The following is a 26287-nucleotide window of genomic DNA, read 5'->3' on the forward strand; positions in this document are numbered from 1 at the left end:
CTGTGCCACTTCAGATTTGCTATGGTTTTTGTTACAAGATGACCTATCAGACAATGTCACGTAGACATGCTCAAAAGCTATTTCATATTTGTGTATTTATGTGACTTAGAGAAATGCTCAATGTCCAGAAGTACTGTGTGGCATTTTCATGCTCGGATAATATTCCCATTTGCTTTGAAAATGCGTTTGGAGAGTTTGATTATACACATTAAGTGAAACATTACAGGGAGCCTCCAAACCCTCGTCTTTGGGGATATCCAAACTCCTTTGATCAGTATTCATGTGATGAAGTTCAACAAAATCCCTCCTATTGAATGTTCCCTTGCTCCACTTTAAAGAGAAGGGAGCTATTTAAAACAAATTTTGTGGAGTTTTCCAGGGCTCTTTTTTATCTTCCTTTGATTTGGAGCATGTGTCCCTCTATGATTTTAATACACACTCTAATGTCTCATAAAGCATGAAATGGAAGAAATAAATACACAGTGGGGAAAAAGTCTGTGTTTTTGGTTTTTCTCTCTTGTTCTCATAGTAGGAGAGAAGGCTCTTGAAGGAAACACTAAGATTAAAGTATTCCAAATTTGTGGCTGTTTTTATAAGCGTATAGCAATTCTTTCTCAATAGATAAACCTGAAATACATTATTTGTATGATAGTTTTTTTTTTTTACTTTAAATTATGTTTCCACATTATGCTTTAAATGTAGCTAAATGTACAAATAAATTTTTCTGATTGGAACATATTGTGGTTCATAGCTTAAGCAAAATTAAATTGTTTACACTATTTTAATTCACCCCAAGAATATATATCTTCCTATTAAGTAAATGGTTTGCCAGACATTGTAAAACATTTTTGAACAGTGAAGGTCACATTTTATTGCAAAAACCTGTCAGTGCTTTATGTCCATGCTGTGAAATGTTATTGCTTCAGGATGATTATGTGGGAGGGGGCTATGGTTAAGAATGCCTTTCTGTGACCAGCTATGATTTACAGCAGCGAGTGGAGAATTAAACCCTTAGTTGAAGCCTACAGAGCAATACCTAGGGGCGAAAATCAGCCTGAAAAATTTGATTCAGACAATTTTCTTAGTCTAGCCCCTATGGGCCTCCCAGTTGATTCTCATGAGTTTTGATTGTGATTGAAAAGACAAGCTGTTTTTGCTTTGCCCTGAACTTCCCTAAGGTAAATCCTTAGTTTTAGTAAGCTTTTTGATTAATGAGGAGGGAGAAGTTATCAGAAAGAAGAGTGCAGAATTTTAACTCTTACCTCGAGGTCCAAAATGAAAATGTCTTAACATATCAGCTACTTCGGAATGGAAATTATCATCTGGGGAATAGATGAATTTTGCCTTCCTGAAATGATAATGCTCTACACCTGTGGAGGGACTGATGCAGCTCTGTGCCTTTCTAAAAGAGGAATATGTTGTGGGTCATTGGTTAAAGATTCCTTCATTTGGGCCACAGCAAATATAACTAGACAGACTGAGATTTGACAAAATATCAGTCACAGGGCAACATGATCCTGATTATATCTCCCCCGTTTCCATCTGGAAGTAATGTGGCTTGCTCTATCGTGTTTGTACTTGTTCTATCTTTCTCTGACATGTCTTAGGGGGTTTATTGGATTAGTTAACACATCGTACCAATTCTGACTTTGCTTCTCATATTGGCTTTTTCATGTTTAATATGCTTAATGTAACCTATGTGTTTTGGTTGTATCTCTTAACCTTATGCCTTATTTATTTGATCTTGTCCTCTATGGCAGAATTGAGTCACCTTAAAATTCATCAAATTTGCATTAAGCATTGAATGTTTAGCATATACAAGATAACATGTGCTTATTGTTAATGAAGATGGGGAGATACAATATAGTCCCTGATTAAATTTTATTGTAATGAAGAAGCTATGTTAGTTTCTTGAAGTACAGTGCAGAAGGAGTGGGTATTTCAGTGCAATGGCCACTGTCCCAACAGTAGGAGATTTAGAAAAGTTAATGTGCCTGTGGTATAAAATATATATCACAAGAAGAAAGAATAGTGAAGATCATTTCAGTGGGTCTGGGAAACAAATACTGTTCTAAACTACTTTAGTGGCATTGGATAGTCTAGAAAGGGTCAGATACAAATTGTGGCTTTGAGGGAGGATAAACATTGTTGGTCTTTCTACTGAGTATAGGTAGTTCTGGGGCAGAGGAGAAGAGACTAAAGTAACCTTGGGCTTTGAGCCAAGGAGAGAAGGAGAATGACCAGGAATGAACCAAGGGAAAAGGGTGGCTTGCCTCCCAAAGCATACTAAATGCAGCGTTTCCACCGCAGTGGCACAGACATTTGAGGCAAATAGACAAGAGCCAGAGAAAAGATTTGCAAATCATCTAAAAGGACCATGGTCAGCCAACACATTTGTTCCTTCATCTGGAGAAAAAGGAGAGAAAATTAATGGAGTTTTAGAATTAGCAGCATGGTAGGGCTGAAAGTAATGAAGGAAACCCAAGAAAGAAGCCCAAAGAAACAGAGCAGGCAGGTAGGAAGCCATAAGTCAGGATACTAGAGGTCATTTTAAAGGTGAGGAGAATTAGATGGTAACTAAATTTAGGTAACTAAATTTAGCCACTGTTAATTTACTGCTGAATTTGAGGAGAGACATTTAAAGAGAATGGTGGGACCATAAGTTAGATCACAAGATGGTTGTAAGCAAGTGGTGATGGAAAATGAACCAATCATGATGACTTTGCCAGCACAAAGGAGACACAAAATGTGTAAGAATGACAAAACAATTGGAATGCATTACTTATAACAGAACTGTTACTAAATTTCATAGATACAAGATGGACATTGAAGACATAGGTCAGTAGGAAAGTGTTTTCCTGGCTCTCACAATGATCTAGATTTGATCCCTAGAACTGGATAAAAAAGGATGGATAGATGTAAAGGTGAACAGAAATAGGGAAGGTACGAAGCAATCTCATATAAAGAAGCAATGCTTTTTCTGTAGGTGCGTTGATGTCATAACAAGGCACGAAGGACATGTTGAAGTCCAGTTGTTGGAACATCAGATTTTTGATATGACAAATGTGCCCACATTTATAGAAATTCTTACTTTTTGAAAGATTCCCACTGTATCTGAGGTCACATTATATCTAAAAATCAATATAAGATTCCCATTGTATCTGACTTTTTATTAAGTAATTTTTTTGTCCAATTCTTTGCATTTGATAGGTAACTTTTATGAGTTTTTGCAGAATTACTGCTTGGTTGAAACTGTTGACATACATGTTTTATCTAATCCTACTAAGGTTATAATTCATTTCATAATGGTCTTTGCTAATAACTTTCATTAGATAATTTTGATATGGAAGTATAGTCACATTGATGTTTATTTTATAAAACATGTCAAAGCAAATGCTAGTATAGTATGAGTTATAGCAGGCTAATTACACATAGCTCTTGTATTGAAATTACCTTTGTTTTTTGCTTAATTTTGATTTTTGCTTTTTGAGACAAGGTCTCACAATGTAACTGTGGCTTCCCTGGCTTCCAACTCACAAGCGTTCACCTGTCTCTGCCTCCTGTGTTCTAGGGTCAAAGGCATTCACCACTATGCCCTGAATCTCCTTTTATAATGACCTTCTTAGGAATAAAAACACTTTCTAGTCCAAACTGAGGTCTGCCTTCTAGTCATTGTAGCATACTCTTCTAGAAAATTCTACAGACACTAATGTGAAAATCCAGCAAATAACTTCACCAATCTTTTTTTTTCCCCTGAAGGAAATAAATCAAGAAACAGAAGTTTTGTTTTGATTTTGAAGATTTGTTTTGACTGCAGTATGTGTCAGACATCTGTGTCTGACACCCACTCAGATCCATTCATCACATAGTCATTTAGTTAAACCCTTTCTGTCAGACCGTTAAGCAAAACTGGGATTGGTGGAATCGATATGAGGGACTCATGTGCTTTACTCCCACAGGATCATATGTGCAGATGCTGAGGAAGGAGAAAAGACATTCTGAGAGCGTGTCCTATAGTCACGAAGGTGTAGAGGAGGTAGTGAGCATCTATCAGGCTTCTTGCTTGGGAACTGAGAATACTGTGGTGTCTTCCTAAGGAAGATAAGTTCTAATAGAGCATAAGTTACTCAAAATTGAGAGTGTAAATGAGAAAGTGCAGATATTTGAAACTGTGAATAGAGTCTGGACTTTATCCTAAAGGCAACAGGGACCACTGATGTGTTCCTTGCCAAGTGTGACAAGATCAAAACTGTGTAATGTGTTTGGGAAGGGCATTCCACACTGGTAATTCTAGCCATTTGAGAGACAGAGGCAGGTAGATTGCATCAAATTAAATAACAAGTTGGTCTACATAGCATATTTGAGGGTGAGCAAAATAAACTTGTTCTTATAAAGACCATATTGTGAGTGGGGGAAGCACAGTGAATAAGAAAATTTGCAGTGGAAGTTTCATTATGAAACACCTGGACTAATTCAGACACTGGATAGTAGGTTGTAACTTCACCCAGTGCTGATCATACAGTTAGAGAAAGTTGCAGATTAGAAGGATGACTCAGTGTGTGTCCCAGCATCAGAATTCTCATGGAAGTACTTACTGTATGGAATGGAAAAGAAGTGTCCTAGGCAAGGTCAGCAAAGGTTCTGTGTAAGGAGCCAGGGCAAAACTTTCCATAGGCTGTGTCCCAGCTCCTCAGCTCTTTCCAGCATTGGGGCCCAAAAGTAGCCATATGCATTGCATAAGGGATTTGAATTTGAACCATTAAATTTGAATCAAAAATTGAATTTCATATAATTTGCACATACTGTTAAGCACTGTTCAACCATTTCACACTATAAGTCTGTTTTTAGGTCAGGGATCAGATAAAAAGCAGTAAGCTAAGTATGGATACTTTTATCGACTATCGATCAAGGAATTTGCTTAGGAGAATTGAAAAATTATATCACAAATGTTTATGTTAGAAATTGGAAAAAATCTAAACTGTTCCATTAAAAAAAAAGTACCAAATAATTTTGAGATAATTATGTCTGACATTTGTAGTGGCTGACTGTTTAAAAATTTAAAATGACAGCACTAATTAAAATTCAGGAGTTTTAAAAAATTACAGTTCCTAGACTAGTATAAAAGCAGTAGACATTGATTTGCTTGAAGAAAAGCATCTTCTTTTCCCATGTTGTTTCCTCTACTGCCCATCACTCACCACTTGAACCACAGCATGAGGTCAGATATCCCAAAAACCTCAGTTCTGTTCTTGACCAACTCCATGGCACTGGGTAATTAAATCATCATTCTTCCATCTCAGTTTACTTTTCTATGAAGGTAATTTGGTAGCTCAAGAGTTGGAATGTGTAAGAGGACAAGAAATCCCATGCAAAGATTCATGTCACAGAGCCTGGGACGATATCAGAGGAAATGCTATGCCTAAAAGACAATACAGTGCATGGAACGTATGAATTCTTTTCAAATGTTATCATTCCTTCAAGTGTTTTTTATTGGATGTTTTCTGTGCATTTTGATACTTCTTGTGGGAAATGATCATTTTCCTGGTGCCAAATAAAAATGGATAGAAGTGATTCAGTCAGTATCAAAATTGACTAATATTGGAGGATTTGGGGGGATTGATGTTTCCTTCAAAATATGAGTATTTTTCATGAACTAACTAGGTCCTTAAAGGTGATTTCTTCTTATTTTCTTTGTTTTTTTATCTTTCCTTCCTGTTGTCTCATTACCTCCCCTTCACTTTTTTATTATCTTTTCCATACCTGCCCCCTCTCTCTTTCTCCTACATAACAAGATGCACCAGATCTATTAATTATAAGTTTCCATGCATGGCTACTCAACTCTTAACACCCAAGTTTCTTGTGAATATGGAGCATTATAGAATGAGGCACAGGTGCTGGGTGGATTTTTATGCTTGTGGACATCAAGTTATCCAAACAAAAGAAAACATGTGAATCAGTTGGTGAGAAGAAATAAATAGCTTTTGTTAAATTCATTCTTTGCCATTTACTTTGAAGAACAAGAAGATGACAAAAAGTTATTTAGCTTCTAAGTTTCATCATTTGTGGAACAGAAATGAACTATCCTCTCCTGAGTTATCATGCGTGCTATCCAGCGAAATGTGTGGTGTTACTAAGAATTGGTTCCACCAATCTCCTCCCTCCGTAGAAGAAATCATCACAGACCTTCATTTCTGCTTGCTCATAAAGAACAAACCTTCATGAAAAAAGGCACTTTATTGATTTGTTTGCAGAAGAGTTGTTGGGAACACAGAGTCTGTTACATTTGAAGTAAATAAATTCCATTTTGATATGAGCCTCATGCAAAGCTAAGGGAAAGTCTATAATTTGTTTTATTTCAAACATTAAATTATGATGGCTCACTTAATAACTCCAAACTATAAATCTAAACTACATTTGTGTTCAGCAAACAGTCATAAACTCCCTGTTAGACATTTAATTACTGCACAAATTGTTTTATAAAGCACTGTAAAACAAACATGTTGATTAGCAAAGAGAAATAGTCATGATTGCCACAACACTAATCTTTTTAAACATATAAATTTAGCTACATGCACATATTCAATCATGTAGAACTCTTCACCCATCAAAGGCTTCTGTTGTTTTTCAGCTTTGCTCACTTAGAAGGGCAAGCTTTCATATACAGATCATTTCCAAGTGTCCAAAATGAAAAGAGCTTTATTTTTTTCTGTATCTAAACCATTCTTTGTATATTTGTTTTAATCAAGAGCCATATTATCATTTATGAATCTGCATTTAAAGAATTAAATTTGTAAAGATCGGACAGAACTAACGACTGAGCAAATCCCGGCACAAGCAATTCAATACCATGGTAAGGAGATAGCAACATTTCCTTATATTCAGGCCACAGGGAATGGAGCTGGGGTCTGACAAGTAAGTAGGGGTCTCTGGAACAGCCACTCACTGGCCCTTCTGTCAAAGGCAGACACACCATCAGTGCTCCTGAGTCCTGATGTCTGTCCATAAGTGCTGTGCTCATAAAATTCTCAATTCTAAGCTGTAATCAAGAGCGCTGTACTGTCAAGGACTCTACCACAGGAGAAGGGTTTATAAATGTGAAGTTCTCATTTGATCTCTTTCTCTGAAGCTGCTGGTCAAGATTGGCTACAACTATATTGGAAACCATAGAATACATTAAACAATTTTGTTAGCATACACCCTTGCCACAAAGCTCACATAACTGACTGCATTAGACATTGCATTCTGATCTTAGCCTGATGAGTTAAAAACAGAATGTAAGAGAAGGAATAAAATATGAAAAAAAAGAGAAAGAACTACAAATGATATGGTTTCCTTCTTAACATTTTTATTCTGAAAGCATTTTCCACAACAAGCCTCTTTCAGGCATTATAATAGAAAAGAAATGTATTATAACTTCTATAAGACTTATAGTTGCAAAGGGAGAGGAAGAAATATAAATAGTTGAAGCAAATTTTAAACACAAAGGGAGAATATAATTGTTGAGAGATGATTGGCCTACTTACAGAAATAAAAAGGCTTGTTTCTGAATGAGGTGGAATCATTCAATTCTTTGCAGAGCTTCTGTAGTCAGTAATAGCACAGTTCTGTTTTGGGTAGTGCTGCCACAGAAGGAGTAGGGTATGGTCCTTACTATTAAATCTCCTCTCTCTCTCTCTCTCTCTCTCTCTCTCTCTCTCTCTCTCTCTCTCTCTCTCTCTCTCTGTCTCTCTCTCTGTCTCTGTCTCTCTCTCTTTCTGTCTCTCTTTCTCTCTTTCTCTCTCTCACACACACAGGGTAAGAGATAGATAGATAGATAGATAGATAGATAGATAGATAGATAGATAGATAATATTGAAATACCAATAATCCAATGGCAAAGGGGAAGAAATATCCACTGTAGTTCTGGAAAATTTATCAGCCAGCTACTGAGATGGACAAGGCCCTGGTGACAAGTACACCTGCCTTACCAACTGACACACAGGGCTTCACCTATAAGTAGACCAGTGGGAATGTATGGAAACTGGGTCAACAGCCCAAATTTTATGTATAGTTGATAGGACCATGTTCTTCCAATATATTCAATTAAAAAAGGCCCAAGACTAAAACAGGACTTGTGAAAGAAAATGCAAATATTATGTTTTCCATGTGAGTGGCAGATATGTACTATTTTAAAGGAAATTCCATGATAAACATAATGAGTTCACCACATTTAGTAATTTGCACAGGGAACCAAACTTTGGAAGTTCTCTTTCATCATTCCTAGAGGAAGTACTTTAAAATAAAATCTTAAAAGTCTTCCCCTGAGAGGCTAATGATCAGTTAGAAATGTGAACCATTATCCTAAATACAGTCTTTAAGGACCAGCTCCCAGCCTGCTAATAAGCACAAGGCTGCCATGTCCATTCATTTCATGTCTTTCCTCTTCCCTTCAGGAGGTCCAGTAATATGTGCAGAGATCACAGTGATGACTAGTTAAATGCACATTTGTTCTTAAATAGTCTAAATATTTTTAAGTCAGAAAGAGAAAAACATATAACTAAACCTGTCTGTATTAAGTCTCACTGAAAGTAAGCACAGAACATTTCCATTTATATGTACATTTGCAAAAGGTGTGATGGTTTGAAAAGGATTATCTGTGGGTCATTTCAGACATCAGTGTTATAGAGAAGGTAAGGCTATAGGACAAAGACACACTTGGATTTTATTTTTCTCTTCCAGATTGAATACTACAGCTTTAATAAAAATAATACAGGTCATCAAAGAGAAAATGCAAATCAGATTGAAATCTCAGACAAGGAATCAGTTCCCAAGGCATCAGTGCCTTTTTGACAGGGTGAATGGATGGCAGCAGAGGGGGGTTCCCACTTGGCTTTTTCAGTTTTCAATTTGAAGTATGTGGTAGATTTTTCAGTCTATAGTCTATATTTCATTACATTTTCGAAGAATGTGTGTTCTCTAGTGAAGATAAGCACATAATAAAGTGGAAAAAAATGTTGAATTTTAATAATTTAGTTTCTGATTAAATAGAATCACCAGCACTTAATAAGTTCGATCATTTATTATAAAGGTGCTTTGGTTGTTTGCAGTAAAGAAAGGAAGCACAGAATTTCACAAAGGTGTCTGTGTCCTGGGACATTTGTAATATATGTGTTACCTGACTTGGCCCAGAAAACTGCAGGTGGCTGGGTTGATGACTTTGAGATGAAGAAATTATACTAATTTATTTAGGTGTTCCTAGGGTTGTAAAATATATCCTTGAAAGTGGAAGAAGACGGAAAAGAGGAGAGCCAGATAGGAATATAGAGCAGGTAGTCATGATGGGATGTGAAAAAAGTTGACCCATCTCTGCTGGCTTCTAAGATGAGAGCCATTCAAGAGACAAGCAATGTGGACAACCTCTAGACCCTGTAGGAGAGCATAATAGACTGTTTGTCAGAGCCAATAGAAGACATGATGTTTTCTCTTTAATATGCATTGAAAAGCTACAGATAAATATATTTTTTCATGTACAATGTAATATGATTTTAATATGAAATGGATTCCCTTGTCAAGCCAAGTAACCTGTCCATTGTCTTAAGCACTAATCATGTTTCATGACAAGAATAGCAAGAGCTATCTTCACAGAATTACTGAATGGATAACAATGCATCATCAGCCAAGTCAGCGGGTTGCATGACATTTTGAAAAAATTCACACATATTCCCATGTCAAATTGAAGGTTTGTTCCCCTTGCTTATCATCTCCTCATGCTTGTTGATCTTCCACCTCCAAGAACCAAAATCTTATGCTCTTCTGAACTTAAGGGTGTTATAATCCAAATGCAGGCAAGAAAATGAAATTTCTGTCCTTCTGATTGCCCTTATTTTACTTTGTATAATGTTTTCCTACTCAATCCATATTGCCTTGTACAACACAATTTTATTTTGTTTTTAAGGCTTGTGGACATTCCAGTATGTGTACATGACATAACTTCTTCACTAATTTGTCTGTATAACTTGACTATTTTAAACAGTGTTACCATGGGCATCAGTGTGCAAAATATCTCATATATATTTATTACTTATTGTTGGGGGGAAATTGGGATGACATGGTAAATATAATTTAAGATTCCTGAGGAACCTCACATAATGTTACATAATGGCTATCCTAATTTACACTCACATACAAAGCTCACAGAAGCCCCATTCTCCAGTTTTAAACTAGAAGATCTTTTAATTCTTAGTAGTATCCAGTATAATATATGACCTCACACATGGAGAGAAATTTTATTTCAGAATGGCTCATTTCTGAGCCTTACACATACCCAATTTATATATTCCAGTGAGGACACCTAGGTCTTTTGTGTTAATTAAATTTGGGTAAGATTTGGAGACTTTTGTATGGGTTGAAGGTGCAGCAGCTTTGAAATTTGATTGAAATGTTATATTTGGGGAGGGACGTGAATTTCTAGATGTTAAAGTGTAAAGTATAAAGGGCAAAATAATGCCACCATCACTGCTACAAACATGGGCACAAACAAATCCACTGTAAATGTGCAGTGGAAAATAAAGGATGAAGGCAGGAGAGGAACAGGATTGCTCATCATGGGATCTTAACATGGAGACATTTCCTGAGTCATCATGGCTCAGGAAGTCCTGAAGTCCTAGTCCATTCCTGGGCCTTACTTGACTCACAGTTGAACTTAATAGGCACAAGCAAAACAGGAAAGTCAAAAGGCGATGTCTCTACAGAGGAGGCCAGGGGGATGCAAAATGGAAAGGAATCTGCATTTTTGGTGTTGAAGTTGGATCACAAGGCAAAATTGCAAGCTCTAAAACCTGGGAAATACAGGGAAAGATCAATCTCACTGGGGCTGCCAGAGAGGTGATGCTCCCTGGCTCCTTGATCTTAGAACAGTAAAGTGCATGTCAGGTTTCTGATCTACAGAATGGTGGAATGATAGAACTGTAAGTTTAAAGTGTTTTCATACAGCATCAATAGGGAATGAATGCCAGACTGTGGCACGATGCTTGGCTGAGCACATGGCTGAGAGTAGGACTCGAATTTATAATGATCGCCACCCGAGGTTCACAAGGAATCATGGGATTATCATCTTCCTGTTTGCCCCAAGTCCCAGTGTGGTGAATTGAAGGAGAAACCCCCTCAATCATTTGAACACGTGGTCCACAGGGGGTGGGTGTGTAAGGAAGATTAAGAACTGTGGAGATGAATACTGGAGGTTGTATGCCAGTGCGGACAGGTTTTGAGGGTTCAAAGACTGGCACCATTAGCTCAGCTTCCTGTTTGTGGCTCAAGATGCAAGCTCTCAGCAGCTGCTCCAGCCATCGTGTCTGCCTGCAGCCTGCTACTTCTGCTCACCTGTAATGGATTTTAATCACCTTTTTTTTTTTCTATAACTTGGCTTGGTTGTGGTATTTTTCACAGCAAAGAAAAATGAATAGTATTTTTTTAAAACTAAGTAAAAAAAAACAACCCTTCAAAATAAAAATAACTAATGCACGCAGATTTTGAAAGCCAACATCATTTCACATATTTCTGAGTTGAATTATTTAGATTAAATGTATACATGAACACATATCTGTCTGTAGCTCTTTTCACTTAGTATAATAGTCTCCATTTCCTTCCTATATCATGACAACTGGCAAAATTGCTTGATAACTGAACTTTCTATTAATTTAATATTTCAAGAGATTGTCCTTCTGATACAGGATCTACATTTATGATTTTTGCTAAGTTAGAGTTTTTTTCTACTCTACAAAGCATAGTCCAGAAATTTGGTAGTGGTTCTCTCAGTGATTAAAATTTCTCTTTATAACATGGAGGGGTGTGTATGAGTGTGTGTGTGTGTGTGTGTGTGTGTGTGTGTGTGTGTGTGTGTGTGTGTATTCTAATAACTAAAAATACTGCTATGGGATATTTATTTAAGTTTTTTGTAGTATGAGTACTTTTTCATTTTTTATTTAATACACTTCTTTTTATTGCAAGTCATTTTCTTGTGGACATTGTTTCATGTGCTTATATACACCCATGCACTCAATGCATGATTTGTTTGCCTATGATGCTCTGAAAATAATTCATTTGTAATATTGAGTCTCAACTGTACAAGTTATGTGATTCAACCATTGAAAAAATATTTCAAAAATGTAATATCATTCATAGAATGAAACAGAGACATGTTCATTTTGTTCATGGCACTCAGAATCATGATATTACACTCCTCCCTTTCCCAATAGTGCTGCATATCAGAATCAGGGAATCAAAACAAAGATTCGCTGTTATGCCTACCAATTAAACAGCTAATGAGCTAGAATAATGACCCTTTCTCCTAACTGGTTGTAAGAATAATTGGATTTAAAAATGCTTCACACATGACTGAAATCACGATGTTGCCAGTCAGAGAAAGTGAAGACAGAGCACCACACTTAAATATGCCCCTCTGACAAAAGTCACTGTGATGTATGGGTGATAACCTGGAGGTTTTCAATGATGAGCGTGATCTCCTATCATGAAGATCTTCATAAATAGGCTGCAAATGTCTGGGTTAATGCTGGGATTGCCTCACATGAAGATTGTAATACGAAAAACCATGAAGAGCCCTACACTATCCAAAAGTAACTAGTATTAAAAAATAAAGCAGTTTAGAATAGCATAGATACGCTGATGTGCAGAAAGAAATATTTTTCTTCAAAGATTTCTTTCTAAATTCTTTGTAAAGAATAGGTGGATCCAATATTTTCTGATAATGGAAATCTTGAAGGGCTTCAATCATTTTCACTCTGACCACAGTATAAAACTCAGGCATATTTTAGGGACTGTAGGTAACTTAGAAGATACTGGTATCTATGTATAACATAAACACCTATATAACAGAAATATGATTGAAGCCCGGATCCTCCATTTCATTTCAGTGTTTCAGTCTGTGATAATTCCTACATTATTATAATTATTAACTGAGAAACTTAAAATTTTAACAGCATTTCTCTAATTTTAGATAATTGAAATGTTAACTAACATTCCTTTCACGTTATCATCTAAAAATAAAATTTTTGAAGGAAAGTTTTATTTATTGTTATTTTCATGTTTTGAAAAACTAAGTGAAGTAGAAATAAAAAGCACATTATTGGTTGTCCAATAATTTTAAATTATTTTAAAATGACCATTTAATTAAGACTCTGGTTTTCATTGGTGAGGGCAGACAGAAGATAGGTAGCATGCTCCTGTTTAAATACAATGATTTTTTATATAGGCAGATGCAAGGCTTATGACTAATAGATACATCAGTTTTAGTGACTTTCATTAATACTTCTGAATGTTGAGACTTTAACTTTCCAAGACTGTCTTTGACTTAAAATCTACTACATAATTTTTGATAGCCCCTGTTTTATTGGCCTTCAGAAAATCCCAATCATTTTAGAAAACAATTAAGATGAGGAGTAAAATTGTGTCAATCACAAACCCACGACAATTAATTACTCTAAGAGAATTTTAAACTGAGAAGTGGAGAAAATGTTCATGCTTAGTTTTCCATTCTATTATCACACAGGAAATGAGAACAATAGAAATATGGCACAAGTGTCCATACCGACACTCAAGAAGAGCAAGTGTAAGGTTATTTGGAATTGCCGTTGCTACATTTAAAAACTAGTTTCCTTTCAGTAATTATTTTGCATATTAAGTAAGGTTAATATATTCCAATCTTTATTGAACACATTTTCAAATCCTGAAATGTTCCAACCAATAATTTAAAAATACTGTAGAGTTTTTCATATATGAACAATCTTTACTTGTTTTCATATCCTTGTAAAGATGCTCAAAGCATAGAGATCAAGTTAATAATTGATGTCTCACTGTCATTTAATATATGTATGGAATTATTAATCAGGAAGTTGGGATCATTCACTAGGTTCCTTAGGTTGCTTCAAATTTAGTTGTCAAAAAATTTGGCAAAGTAGCAGTTACCACCTAGTTCACAGGGGCCCTAATGCTATGTCATCCCTGATAAATCATACTGCCATAAAGGAACATTAATTATTTCTGCTCCATCTAGTAGACATCAACATCAAAATTTTTCTACAGCTTTCATCTTCTTGTTGAAGCAAGCCCATTCATCATCGTTTCAGAAATGGATAGGCTCGGATCATGAAATATTTTTATGATTGGCAGGCTCCATGGTGGGTGAGAATAGGCAATGGTCAGCAAAGACCTTGCAGATTTATTTTCTGGGTCATGGTGCTGCCTCTAATAGCTTACCCCTTCTTTGTGCTGCAACTTTAAGAGGTCAGAGAGATGAGTGTAAGTGAACAGAGGCTGGCCTGATTTCTGCACTATTTCTTCTGAGGTGTTTTATTTTCCTGCTTTCTGATCCAAGGAGGGAACCTCTATGTAAATCAACAGGGATCATTTTACCATACCACATTTCTGGGGTCACTAAAGTCCACACAAGGTCATAGATGACATGGAGAGGAGCCAGTCAATTTTTTTTCAGGGAGAAGTAATAGCTTTGAGAATAAAAACTATTCCTCTGGGAAAAGGAACCAGAAATCCTTAAAACAACTTCTTAAGACCAAATCCTGTGCAAGGAAAGCACCCCACTTGTTAAGTGCATCTATCTATCTATCTATCTATCTATCTATCTATCTATCTATCTATATTCTATCTATATCTATATATCTATATCTATATATGTGTATATGTGAAAACTTTATCTAACAAGGTTGAAGTTGATCAAACTACCCTGTAATTCTATTACCCTCAGAGTAGGTGCATTATGCAGATTTATTAACCTAAAATTCTCTGTCTTCAGGCTAGAAGAATAAAAATGTTATTAGGGTTTTAGATATAAGTTGTAGTGAAGTTTACTTTTTTTTTTTTTCTTTTTCGAGACAGGGTTTCTCTGTGTAGCTTTGCGCCTTTCCTGGATCTCACTCTGTAGCCCAGGCTGGCCTCGAACTCACAAAGATCCGCTTGCCTCTGCCTCCCAAGTGCTGGGATTAAAGGCATGTGCCACCACCGCCTGACCAGGTTTTTATCTTGAAATATAACTGCCATTGAATAAATGACTCACAATTCAGACTCTCCCTCCCAAAACTGAAGATATAAAGTTAATGCTGAACTTTGGAAATGATTACATATGATCATTTTAAACTTGATCATGTTCATACAAAGTGTATCACAGGGGAATATCTGAAATATGATATATAAACGTTGCCATTTTGTATTGAATTTCAACAATATTTCCCAGGTATTTTTGAGCCTGTAGCCTGTACATTTTTCTCCCCATTTTCTGAATTCTACTTCCTATTATATCCTTTGGTGAGCATTAAGTAGACCAGGTATTATAGAGTAGACTTATTTTACCAGTCCCCTAGAATGAGATTCCACTGAAATTCTGAAATTGGATACGTTGTATGAAAGTACAGTGAATTCAGGAAGAGACTGGAAGTGTCACCTGTGGAACATTTCTTCTCATTTCCTGGATAAAAATGAAAATCAGGCGACTTTTGACTACGGACCCTTTTGACATTTTTATCCACTCCTCCAAAATACCTAAAATAATGTGTATATATATATATATATATATATATATATAATATATATATATATATATATATTTTTTTTCATGTTAAAAACAGATTCAGATAAATAAACACTCAGATCATGCCATGCAATCATTCTGAGCTCTTTCTTAACTCATTCTTTACTAACTCCATTCTACACACACTACTATACCTGGAAGACATGTAAAAACATGTCTTTAGAACCTGTGAAAGCAACCAATGGTTGTACAGTTAAACTGCACTATAGAGAAACACCCCTGAGTTCTGTGAATTTTTACTGGATGTGGAACCATATAGTGTAATCCTTTCACTCAATATCTCTTTTAGTTGTTCATGTATGTAGGTGCTCAATGGTAAATTCATTCCTTTGTGTTAATCCAGTTACGTCATTTTAAGCTTATTTTACACATTTAGAATTTATTGGATACACTATTGTGCAATTAATCACCACCAGAGGGACAATGATCTCTCCATATGCGTTCTTTGAAAAGATAGATTTTTATATGGCATGAACATAGGAATAAAGATTTTCCAAATTCATGTGTCTGCTGACAAGGAGAAGTAAGTGAGCAGTGTGGTGGAGTCTCCTTTGTTAAATAATGAAAATAGTAGAACGATAGAAAATAAACCCAACTCACCTCAAGCTTTGGGAATCTTTGACAGTTCATCTGCCTTCTATGGATTTTCTTTCAAAGCATGAGGAAGAATCTGCAGAGGCAGATTCTCCCAGTCTGGTAGTTCTAACTCTCCTTGAAAACAGATTTTCTTCCTTTTTGAAAGCCCTTAGGTTCTTGCATTTAACCTTTCCAAAGGCTTCACAACTCTGACAGAGTTCACAGCTCTGCTCATACTCAGCAAGTCTGAAGCATGCAGCTTGAAAGTCTCTTACTCCATCGCTGTAAGGCACAGCTTAAGATGTAGAATGCAGCCTGTTCTCACACAGGAGCACAAACACTTTTCATCACAAACATCAGCAGATCAAGCCATTATTTCTTCTTAATTCCTCTGGAGGAATTCTTTCTTAAAGATTTTTAAATTTAGCACTGAAGAGAAAAAATTTGCAAGGCTTATTTACATTATTTTTTCAACTTATTTATTTAACTAGTTTTAATTATTTTAGATTTTCATAGTAGTCCTGTATATCTATCATTTCTATCCCTCCCTTTTCTTTTTCAATTCCTCCTGTGTAACTTCCAGTCTCACATTTATGACTATGTAACCCTTTACACACATGCACACACACATTATATATATATATATATATATATATATATATATATATATATATATATATATGAGATAACTCCTCAAAGGCCTCAATACTGGAAAAAGTTGGAAGAATTTTTAAGCACATTCTCTCCATATTTCCCTTTAAATGTTATCTTCTCCTTCCATATTCCCTTTTAATCCTTTTTACTTTCAAGTTATATTCATATTGTGCATATGGTAGAAAACATGTGATACTGTCTGAGTCTGTTTTGTTTTCCACTTAAAATTATAACCAGCTCCATTTATCAATTTTCTGTCTTTTTATAAGTGTGGATTAGGAATTAGTCACCCTTACAGTGAGTTTATTTCAACCATGCATTTAAAACACAGAAATATATTGCTACTTCCAAGACAATGTTAAAAATGTTTCCAATAATTTTTGCCTTCATTTAGCATAAATTAAATGGTTTCATTTTTGCACTTTTATACATTTTTTATTGGATCTCATTCTACACCTTTCTCCATATTCTCTTCCACTAAGACACTCATTTGTCCCCTTTTCATTATCATGTCACATGCACTCTATTACCCTTTTCTCTCCTATCTTTAGAATCTCATTTTGCTTTTTCATGATCCCTTTTTTATTTCATGATCTGAGTCCATACCCATTCTTACATGTATATATAGATGCACAAAACAAAAGCAAAAACCTACATATGAGAAAGAACATGCAAATTTCTCTTTCTAAGTCTGGGTTAAATAATTTAATATTTTCCTATTTCTATTTTCCTGCTAATTTCACAATTTAACATTTTACGGCTAAATAAAACCCCAATGTGCAAATTTCACTGAAATAATCAATATTTAAAACAACATGGAAACACAAAAATCTCATTGTGTACCACATTTTCATTTTCTAGTCATCTAGTGCTCTCTAGACTGATTCCATTTCCTACTGTTCGTTTTATATCAAAGAGCTTACCTAAGCTCATAAAGTGTGTAAATTTTTTGTAAAATGTTGAGCATTTATTAAGGAGAGGATGATCACTAAGCTTCCCTTCCACTTCCCATAAATAAAAGAAGACACTTATGTGGATAGAAAGAGGGAAATAGCTATTTCTAGACAGGATGAGATATTTCCATTTTTGTAAAATTTGGACATTGTTGTTTGTTTGTTTTGTTGTTTTTAACCATAGGCAATGAATAGCTCTAAAGTCAACTTGACCCTAGCAACCATTTAATTGACTTGTCTATCAAAGACAAGCAACAAAACAAAAATGACAAAGGCAATTGTTTTGCGTAACTTGTTAGGTTTCTAACTCCACATTATTATCAAGGATTTTCTGGGAAAAAGGATTTTAGCATTTAATATAATTACTGAAACCAGAAGATCACCTCATTTTTATAGTATCCAGTAGTAGGACAATAGATAATAACTGGAATTTTAAACTCATCTAAACCATATTTAAATCCTTGTGCTATCTTTGTATATTTAGTTAAGATATTTTTATAGTTATAGTTTCCATGTTAAAATGTAAATCTATTTTAGAATGCAAATGTGACTCTGTGTGTTTACAGAATGGTATTGCCACATTTAAATATTCCAGGAAACCCCATGTCCAATCATTCCCAATTTCCCTTCTTAGGCTAATTTCTTTTATGTCACTATGCCCTATGTGTTTTAATATTGTCCATGTGGTATACTGTCATTCAGAGAAGTAAGGCAATCTCTTCATGAATAAATAACTGCTGGGTCCAGATTTTTCTATGTACATGATGCTTATGGGAATGTCTGGAAGTCATGTCTGTTCCTTTCTCAAGCATATAAATGAAGAGCATATGGTAAACATAGGAGAGAAAATTTTTTCTTGGACTCACACATCTGGAGAATAGCAAAGGAATCTATCTGAAAGCAAATTTCTTGGATTTCTGTATATTTTTCTTATGTTAAAACTGCTCAAGGTTAAGGGAATATGGTTAAGACAAGAAGGGAGAGACTTAGAAATATACCAGATTTATATTCTGTGCAATGTATTTGAGTAAACTGAGTAAAACTTTATATGTAAAGCACAGTGGCAGGCATGGAGAAAAATACATAAAATATCCTAAGGCATTCCTCAACCACTCATGGAATAGAAGAGTCGCCAGATTGACAGAGAGAAAGCAGTGCAGGCATTAATGGGTCAGTGATATGCCAAGTGAAGATGACTACCAGGCAGACCACCTGGAGAGCAAAGAGGACATTATATTCTCGTGTGTAATGCTTGAAATGAAAAATTGCAGAAGGGATATTGACAAGTCCCATCTTCAATAATGTGGAAGGCCAGATGTTTGTTCTGAGGGCTGACAGAGATGTATTAAATATTTTGAACATCTTGGTAAAATAGTAAACTATAGTTTATATTCTTAAATAGAGACTAGGTATGATCATGTAGTAAAAAAAGCAAAAGCACATTTAAGCAATTCTTTCTCTATTTCTTTTCTATTTTATTTGTTCTTTCTAACTTGCCCTCTTTTGTTCTTTTTGTTTAATACATTTTTTTGAGAACTTCATGTAAGAATATAATCTTTTGATCAAATCCATTCCCTATTCCCTCCCATTACTTCTGTGATTCCTCCTCTCATCACTTCTCCTCCAAATTTCATGATGTTTTTAAACTCACGGAGCCCCTTAATGGTGCTTATATGTATGTGCATGGAGAGCCTTCTGCTGGAACAGGAGCAGCATCAGGGGCTACACACAAAGAAACCTCCTCTCCCTCCTCAATCAACTATCACCCAGTAGCCCTTCAGCTGTTGTTGAGACTTCGTGAGGACCTCTGCTATCCATGCTGGGAATTGGCTGGCTAGATATTCTGTACTGATCTTTACAGTAGGGCCCCTGTGACTTCATGCATGCCCTATTGTGCCTGGAAAACATGTTCCTGTTACCACAGTGAGTCATCTTTTTGGTCAGTCAGACAAATATTCACCCATTCAATAGACCTACACTGAACTTTTGTTTTTAGATAACTATGTTAAGGTATACATGCTGCTCTGTAGGAAGGCTTCAAACAAAGGCTTGGGAGTAATGTAACATTTCTTTAACTGAAAGTCTTTTCACAGACACAGAGTCTTCTGAGAAAAGCCTCTAGAGGTAAAACTCTTCAGAGAAAACCATATTTGGTCTGAATCTCAAAGAAGCAAGATGGCAAACAAGAACAGGATAACCCCCCAAGGAAGAGATGAAAGACTCAACCTTCACCTCTTTCATAATTTCATAACTTATTTTTTCAATTTCATCTGTTTGTGGGATAATACACTACAACCTCAAATGTATTGCTGTTACCAAGAACTATATTTATGAAATATATCCAGAAAATGTTACATAGGAGGTTACTGGGACAGGGATGAAACAGGTAATTAAAGGACAAATCCCAGTTGTATTTACTTTTAGAAAAAAAAATCAATTTATCAGTTGTTGATGTTGTTGAAATCAGTCATGTTTCCCCTCTATGCTCAGAAGCATTTGGTATCCTTAGATATCAATGTTTGTGTAAACATTAGAAAGAACATTTGTAAGCCAACCCTAGTGCCACATGTTCACAGATATAAGAGAATTTGTGATCTTTCCCTTTCCAGGGGAGTCTCATTCACTGAAGTATTGCTGAGTTCATGTCCTGCTCCCGACTGCTAGGATACAGGCACTGCCTTCTCACATAAGTGAAGCAAGAAGCACTTTCTTCCATTCAGGCATTTTAAGGCAAGCCTAGAAATCAGGACTGAGCCAATTAAGGTGTATGTTCACAGCAGAAAAGTATATGAGGCAATAAATACTGGTTGAGGTTGGCTAACCGCTGAAATGAAGGAACGATGTTTGATAATCACTAAATCTATTTGTGGTAAATATACTCCTAGAGCATGAGCATTGGTCTCATTAGTTGATGGAGTTCTAAAAGCAGTGAGAAATGATTAAGGAGTAACAGATACATTTTTTTCTTTGTGAATAATGTGAAAATGCTGAGTTGCTACTTCTTCCTTTTGAGAGTACATTAAGAACATACTGTATGTGCAGATAACTTAGAATAAAGAAAAATATTTGTTATAAGATGGACATACATTTTGGGAAGGGAGGTATGTCATGAAGGTTAAAGAAATATGCAAAAGACAGTTTTATATTTATTCATATTATTTTTATATAAATATGCAGCTCCTTATAATATTCTCATAGATTTTCTTAGCAATATGAATACTTGAGGTACCTATGGAAAGGACAAGTATATGCTTTTATAAATATAGAAAGTATCTGATGTATGCAAAGACTTCCGTTTGTCTCTGTCTTTTTTTAATGCTTTGAGTTCAATTTCTGCTCGAGACTAACTTTTCTTCCTGGCTTTAAATCCTCCTCTGGTCTTCCATCTGCAATTTTTGCAATATATAATGAAATTTTTCATGCAAATTATTATGGTGGGTGTGGTGTGGGAGTCCCTGTATTGCTTCCTGGTATTTTCAATTCCTAAGAAAAATTTAGCCTGCTACTTCAAGCCCTTCACAGTTACATCAGATATATCAGTGCTCAAACAAGGAAGCAGCATCAGATTCTACAAGTCCAAATGGTCAGTTCTCAATAAAGATAAAATTCAAAACTCAAGATCTTTTGCTGTGATGCTTCGACCACACAGTGAAATGATTGGCCATAGTTCGAATGGGGCTGCACCTTGGCGAACAGGGGGCAATACTTTGCATGAATAGGAAGTAAGTCACAGTGGCCTTTCAAATATGAAGCAAGCAGATTAAATGCCTGGAGGATGCTATGGGTAACAAATGGCATCCCTTAGGACCAACTTAGAAATGGAAACAGTTAGCAGATGGATTACACAATTACACTGTAGAACAACTCCAGAAATTCTGGTACTTCTTCTTAAGTATTCCTTTATTTGAAGCCAGTACAGTTTACTTCTTACCATAAATATTCTTTTAGAGTCTACAGCTAACTGATAAAATTTACAATATCTCATTATGTTATTCTTTTTAACTGTGTGTGTGTGTGTGTGTGTGTGTGTGTGTGTGTGTGTGTGTGTGTTTCAAGTCTAAGTTTACATTTTTCCATCTTGGAAGGTGCTGCTAATATTCTCTCTGAAATTTCCCTGCCTGCCATTCTCTGTATCAGTAGCCTGTGTGTTTTCCCCTGTAAGCCTGAGACAACCTCTGCTTATTTTCCTTGTCCATTTGCCTGTAGAATCTATGTACAGTAATGGGAAGAAAGTTTTTCACTGTTTAGTCACTGTCATTAAGGATCAGCGATGTACTTCATAGGCATCCTGTTTGTTTAGTTAGGAAAGTTTAAGTGAATGGTGGCTGAGTCTCATAATGAGATTTGTGGTGGCACTCTAACAGTATTGACAAGTTCTGACCAGCTTACAAAATGTACTGATGCGAAACAAGATATTTATTTAAATTATATAAAAAATTTCCAAACATTAAGAGGAGGTAATTTTCAAAATGTGTGGTACCACTTTTTGTTTAAGGGATTTCAAAGAGAAAAAATTGTCCATAGAAATCTCAATTTTGAGTTGGAATGAGTACTTCCTGTCAAAGTACTCATTCTTTGACAGGCTTCTTGCTACTCAGCTCAAATAATTTATACCAAATCTTACTCAGAATATTAAATAAAATATAGGGTTGTGTTGATAGAAGTTGAAGGCCACATTCTTTCAGAGGAAATTCCACTCTACTGAAGAAATATGACAATTATACACATAAAATAAGGTAATGCAAGCCTGATTTGACTCACTGCATTCTAAGTATTTATTTAAACAACTATATTTGTATGGTTAAGAAAGAAGGTCAAACCTGTAGGCCATGGGTCTTGTTACTAAAGAGGTAGTAACTCAGGAAAAGGCAAGTAGAAAATGGAAGAATCTGGGTTATTGAGGAGGAAAACATGAGAAACTTGCCTAGAACCCATGAAATATTTAAGAAACCAATGAAAAATGAGGACCAAATGTAGGAATGAGATTCCCTGTGGAAAAATCTTAAATTTTCAAAACCCTGGGTATAATGTGGTACCCAGTCTCCTCTATGCAATACCCACTAACAGAATTTTAATTTGATTCTCACATTTAGGATACTCAGCTGCATTTGTAAATGGCATATATACATTTTAATGTATGTAGTGAATAACAGTGTGTTAAGAGTGGACCTTATTTATCATCAAATGTACAATGAGTTGTCAAAGACAAATATACACTTATTTAAGAATTTACGACCAATGGGAATTTTGTGCTGATCCAAGTGTTAGCACTTCTCAAAATCATGAATATTCTATGTAAAGATCTAAGTAAACTTTTATACTTCAGAAATTTTTCTTGTAAATACTTATTTTCCATAATTGAAAAATATGTGTATGTGATGTGCGTGTTTGTGTGTGTTTGTGTGCATGTTCATGTGCATGACTGAGGATGAGTGTGTAGAGGTGAGAGAACTAGGCCTCGCCTTTCATATTAGTTGAAACAGCAACTCTTATTGGCTACTTTGTACAGCAGGCTAGCTGGCTTATTTCATTCCACTTCCCATCTCTCTCTAGGAGAGCTGGGATTGAAGATGCATGCATCAAATATACATGTCAGGGATCCAAATTTAGGTCCTCATGCTCATATGACCAATTTCCTACAGATCTATTTCCCTAGCCCTATTTTCTATAATTTATAAATGTAGAGAATAATATGTAATTTTATACACATAATTATATATATATGTATAATCTTCATTTATTAAACTCAAAATAGTGCTAATAGTCTACATTTTCATATAAGATTCCCAACTGATGTTTTATTGCAGTGAATGTCTGCATTAATCTATGCTATGCTTGAAATAGCTGCTTGCTTCTAGCATGGTGAACCAAAAAAAAATAGATACAGTTTGAAGGAAAATTGTTAATTGTTACAGAAATACTGAATTTAATAGTTTTCTGTTTTTTCCATGCCTAGTTTATCTAACTAATATCATAGTCATGGTGGGAAATAATGACACATCTGTTTCCAACTTTTCAGGAATTATAAACTTACATGGGTCTATTTTTACTATTCCTCATCAAAAAGAATAAGGAATCTGCTTCATGTTTTGTTAGTCTCCATTTTGTAGGCCAATGCCTTATCCCTATCGAAACAATTGGATTTAAGACTTCAGTGATCTAAATTTAGTTCTTTTTCTGTACTCATTAACTTCATGCAGACAAAGCAGATGGTCACTTGTATAATTGCTTATGTGTTTATGAAGAAAATCAATTAGTACTACCCCTGTGGACTTCTTACCTATTCCTCCTTAAGCCCTCATCAACAAATGTAGTGATAGAGTCAGCTCTTGGCAGATGCAGATCCCCATACTTTCATGTGAGTTAAGGACTCATCACACATATTAAAAAAGCTTGAAAAGAATCAAGAAAGCCACAAGACTGCTGTCCAAGGAGGTGCAGGAAGGAGTAATAGGGGGGAGGAAAACTCTGAAGGGTCTGAACAGGGTCCAAGTAAGCATAGGAAACTTGTGTCTGGAGTCATTCTTGCTTGGAGGACTCACAGGGAACCTGTACCTGAAAGAGAGTTGAGTTTTCAAACTCATTTATTATTTATACTTAAAATTAGGAAAACTTTGGGGGCATTTCTTGCTCTTGGAGTTTATCAGAAGACTAGGTCCTCAAGATAGCTTTTGTTTGTTTTTAGGTATTGGAATTTTTATTTTAAATTTTGCAAGTATTTTAAATAAAGGAAAGAGCAACCAATTGGTGTGCTCTTCCCTGGGAAGACTTGTTCTGCTCTAGCATTCCTTAGTTGCAGTTCTTTGTATGTGAGTGAGGCCTTGTGGGTATTCCCTGTGTTGAAAACAAAGATACCAGTAACTGAATCAGTTGTATTTATGTATTTAGATATATGTATGTGCATACATGTACCTATGTGTATGTCACAGTAATTAATGAAAAAAGAGGCCATGAATTCGAAAGCTAGAAAGGGAGAAATAAGGGCGTGTTTGGAGGCAGGAAAGAAAAGCAGAAAGTGCTGTAATTATATTTATCTAGAAAAATAAATAAAATGATTTTTCAAAAATCAAAAAAAAAATAGGAGAAAAAATTCTCACATAAAATATGATTTCTCCTCAGCTACAGATGCCACATATTTAGAACTTTAGGAAGAAACACATTTTGTCACAGGCAGTGGCTCTTTCCACCATAAAGGTGAGGACACAGCAGCTCATCTATCTCTCAGCCCAATGTTATTAAACTAGGTGTCTCAGGGTCTGCCTGTTGGTGGGGCGTCAGCAAGCACTTTATTCCACAAGATTGCAGTACTCCGCTAACATTCACATTAGCAGAGCAGGTAGCCTCTATCAATCATTTGGAATTGTCTCCATGGCTGGGACATGGCTCAATGGGCGACGCTGGGCGACGCACACTTTGTGAAACCCTGAGAGCTAGAGTTGAGATTCCCAGTACCCACGAAAAAGCTAGGAGCCTCTATTCCAAGTAGTGATAAATGTGTGTGTGTGTGTGTGTGTGTGTGTGTGTGTGTGTGTGTGTGTGTGTATGTATATATATTGTGTGTGTAATATTTTACTAATTGGGTATTTTTCTACAGAACTTTCACAAAGTAAAGAAACTCAATATTTATTTATTTATTTTCAGTTTTTCATGACAGGATATCTTTGTATAGCCCTAGATATCTTGGAAGTAGGTCTGTAGACCAGGCTAGCCTTGAACTCAGAGATCTACCTGCCTCTGCATCCCAAGTGCTGTGACTAAAGGCATGTGCCACCACTTCATATTTAAAAGCTTAGTAATTTTTTTTTTTTTTTACCAAATTGTTCTCCCCAAATCATTTTGATTTAATGATTCCTTCAGTACCATGCGGATGCTCTGGATGGACTTTCCCATTCCCATCTAAAAAGTAGATGATCAAAAGTTGACCTCACCTTGTCTGGAATTCTTCAGTAGAGCTCCTGCTCCACTGGTCACTCTGTCCTTTCAAGTTCTTAGCTTTTCATGGTCTCAGAAGTTAAACTTCCTTTATTCTTCTTTAATTTTCTGCCTATTTCAATGTTTGCAGACACTTCCCTCAGCTTACATGTATCATGGACATAACTTTTTCAATGTTTTTCTTCTTGACTCTATTGATCTGTGAATTAGCTCTTTTTTTCCTGCTGCATAAGTATTTATTTAAAAAACTCATAAAAGAAATGAAAATAACTTTTGTGAATGAAATGAAAATTTGGGGAATTCCTGAATAATTTTCTGAATAGAAATCCATCAGGGAAGTGTCTGCCACCAACATGACACACTCTGATCTGGTATCCTCAGAGTGTGTCTAAGGAGTATGGAAGTCCTTCACTGCCTAGCACAAGCTGTTTCAGAGTTCATTGGCCTGATGATAAAAGTAGAAATCAAGTGACTGAGCTCATTCAGTAATTTTAATTATCCGTTTTAATTAAAGCTAAGTTTCTTACAGTCATAGATAGCCATTACATTCATCTTGAGACAGTTTTTTTTTTTGTAA

The sequence above is a fragment of the Peromyscus eremicus genome, unplaced genomic scaffold (assembly GCF_949786415.1).
Source record: "Peromyscus eremicus unplaced genomic scaffold, PerEre_H2_v1 PerEre#2#unplaced_230, whole genome shotgun sequence".
NCBI classification, from domain to species: domain Eukaryota; kingdom Metazoa; phylum Chordata; class Mammalia; order Rodentia; family Cricetidae; genus Peromyscus; species Peromyscus eremicus.